Below are 2999 nucleotides of genomic sequence, written 5' to 3'. Positions count from 1 at the left end.
CACTGCCCCGCCTAGCTCCTAGGTAGCTACGCCATTTTCTCCATGTAATCTACCATGAACTTGTTCCATCTCAAAATTTTTCGAATTTCATTCAAAATCCGTCAAAACTAGGATGGCGGCTGGAATAACGCTAGTATGAACAGTTACACCGACGTTATACTAGGTTTAAGTTATTCCGGGTTTATTAGTAGACATTTAGCTTATTCTTGGGTTATTCTTGGTATAACATTTTATACCATGTTTATTTGTTTCACTGCAAAACTCAAACAAGGCTCGACCGGCGCTGGCCGTACATATGGGAGTGCTTTTCCCGACGTTAACCAACGGCAGTGAATGTTGGGCGTGGCAGAGAAAGAATGAGAGTAGAAATTAAAATAAATGCCGTGGAAATGGGAGCGTTAAGAAGAATGTGCGAATATTGCGTGATAGAAAAAGTAATAGTGAGATACGTGAACGGTGTGGCTTTAAAGAGGACTTAATGATGAGGATACGAAGGGAATGCTTAGGTGGTTTGGTCATGGAGACGGATGAATGAGAGCACTTAAGTAGGATATACAACGAAACAATAGAAGAGAAGGTACAAATTAAAAGTAGCCATATTCGAGCATGCATGATGGATGTCATGAAAGTGGATGAAGCAAGAGAGTTGTCAGGGCTTTTGCAAGATCGGCGGCCTACCGGGAAAATGACGTGAAGATATAAGGTATAAAATTGTTGTTTGTCCACGTCAATTGTGTGTAGTATACAGAAATAAAAACAATCTATATTAGGTAAAAGGATTCTACTGATAATATTTATTTTAAGCTCCAACGGCAGTATAGCTTCCAAGTGTTGATTTCTTTATAGGTAATGACATTTCAATAACATTCATTGAAATATATTGTAATTCGCATAGATACCTGGTGCTGAAAACCACGACAACGTCTTATATGAATATTGTAATTAATTCCCGTTTAAGACGGTAATTCCTGTCAGAGTTAAAGTTTCTTTTGATGTTTAGTTCGTCTTCTGCAGTTTTTGTCAATTTTGTACATATTAGAACATAAACAAGATGTTTCATAACACAGAATAAAGACACCATTTTGTATCGCGTTCACTTTAATACACTTCACTATATTTCGCTGTCTCATGAGAATTATTATAGATTAACGCGTCTCTTGTAAACTTAAATGGCGATTTAAAGAGGGAGAGTTTATCGCCCTTTAGAACTGGCTGTAAATGTAATTATAGATTAAATGAACTATTGTTTAGTGAGCATTATGCTACCTAAAACATTTCATTAAATTAAGTTTTAAATTTCTAAATCCTTATCACCGGTTGGCACATTTATACAGCAAACATGAAGGTAGTGTAAACATCCGGATGTGCTTCTGGAAATAACAATAACTTATGTAAGCCATATACACTAATATAATATTAAAAATTAACTTAGAAACTATATAAGTACCCTATATCATCCTGGGGCGCATCATAACAGTTGTAATATGATACGCATTCACCAACTTCGCCCGTGGCCGTGAAACATGAACGGCTGCGAATTGAAAAGGTAACCGTAAATAAAAATCTATAAAAAAGTCCTGATGCATCTATGGTTGCCAACTGAGTGCACCAGAAGCAGTCGCGAATAATCCAATGATTTCAGAACAAACTACTCAAGGGAATTGTCAATGCCCCCTGGTACATTCGCAATAACGAGCTCCATTGGGACATGTAGTGGACGTTCGTTCTCATGTTTTTTTTTTAATGTAATAGGAGGCAAACGGCCAAGAGGCGCACCTGATGTTAAGCGATACCGCCGCCCATGGACACTCACATTGCCAGAAGGCTCGCAAGTGGGCAAAAACTGCCTTAGAAAACGCTCAATTGTCGAGGTGATACGGATGGTACTTTGTATTTTGCCTTGACGTCCGATAATGAAACTCAGCTGCGGGTATTAGACCGAATAGCTCTTCTGAATGGTAAATGCGGTAGAAGATGCAGAGAGACCCAACATCTCTACGCGTTAAATATCCTTCATTAGGTTCGGTTTGAATTATTTATTGGTCTCGTTAAGATTTAATGGAAACAAGTTGTTTTATATGTGGAAAATATCTTGAACTTTATTTGGCTTAAAAAGAACAACACATTGGCTAGTAATGTTCACAGAGTAAAGAGAAGGGCAAAGACAAACGAGTAACAGGCTTGAAATAAAAGACAAATCAAGTCAATGAAGCAAAAGGCGCGAAATTTAAATATTACAACAAGTTTTAAGTTGGGGTATCGTAATCGTACATGATGTCTCAGTGAATAGACAATGTATTTAAAAGATGTTCATGTTCGCTGACTGACATATGTTTTCTAGGCGTAAAGGCTATTACAATTTGTAATAAATGAAAATAATAACGTTTTTTTCTTATATTAAGGTATGGGTCAGACTTTCGGTTCAGTGAACATTGATAATTTTATACCAACCAATCTGGAAGATATCATCAGAATCAAACCCAATTAAATGCACTGTAACTAGTAGTTAAAGTTATTAGATGAAAATTACCTATATTAGGTCTCAAATCAAGATTTTTCACCCAGGACCCATGTTTGAAAAACTATTCAGCCAACTACCAGAGCCGTCCAGACCATAGACAGATGTAAAAAGGAATATGCTGAGAAATAACCTAAAAATAATATATTTTAGAACTCGAAAAGCAGCTCCATAGAGACGCCAAGACGTGTTAATCATTCGCTATTATTCTTTACTTTTGCTTTTACCAATCCTACCTTGTTGCTAATATTAAGATTTAGTAGAAACAAGTGTGTTGTTTATAGCATAAGTAAAATAAATTGAATTAATCAACATTTGGCAGACGATATGACGCAATTTACATAAAGTTAACTTTTTGGAACCCAAATTCTTCTTCTTCTAGAATTTATTTTTTATGAAATTAAGTTAAAAATAAAAAGGAAAACTCACGTGATGGCGTTCATCATTATTATTATCGACATGGATACCTGGAAAAAGCAAT

At 36.0% G+C, this 2999-nt stretch overlaps 1 long non-coding RNA gene across 1 annotated transcript; it reads right to left on the bottom strand.

The window, feature by feature from the left end:
• Nucleotides 1-1313: 1313 nt before the first annotated feature.
• LOC123718304 lies at nt 1314-2610 on the bottom strand. Its single transcript, XR_006754984.1, has 3 exons — nt 2531-2610; nt 1448-1531; nt 1314-1370 (listed from the first exon to the last, which is right to left on the bottom strand). It is a non-coding gene; the product is annotated as an uncharacterized LOC123718304 (long non-coding RNA).
• Nucleotides 2611-2999: the final 389 nt, after the last annotated feature.

Source organism: Pieris brassicae, chromosome W, assembly GCF_905147105.1.
Source record: "Pieris brassicae chromosome W, ilPieBrab1.1, whole genome shotgun sequence".
NCBI classification, from domain to species: Eukaryota; Metazoa; Arthropoda; class Insecta; order Lepidoptera; family Pieridae; genus Pieris; species Pieris brassicae.
The sequence above is the reverse complement of the archived record's forward strand: the minus strand, read 5'-3'. Positions and strand labels throughout refer to the sequence as shown.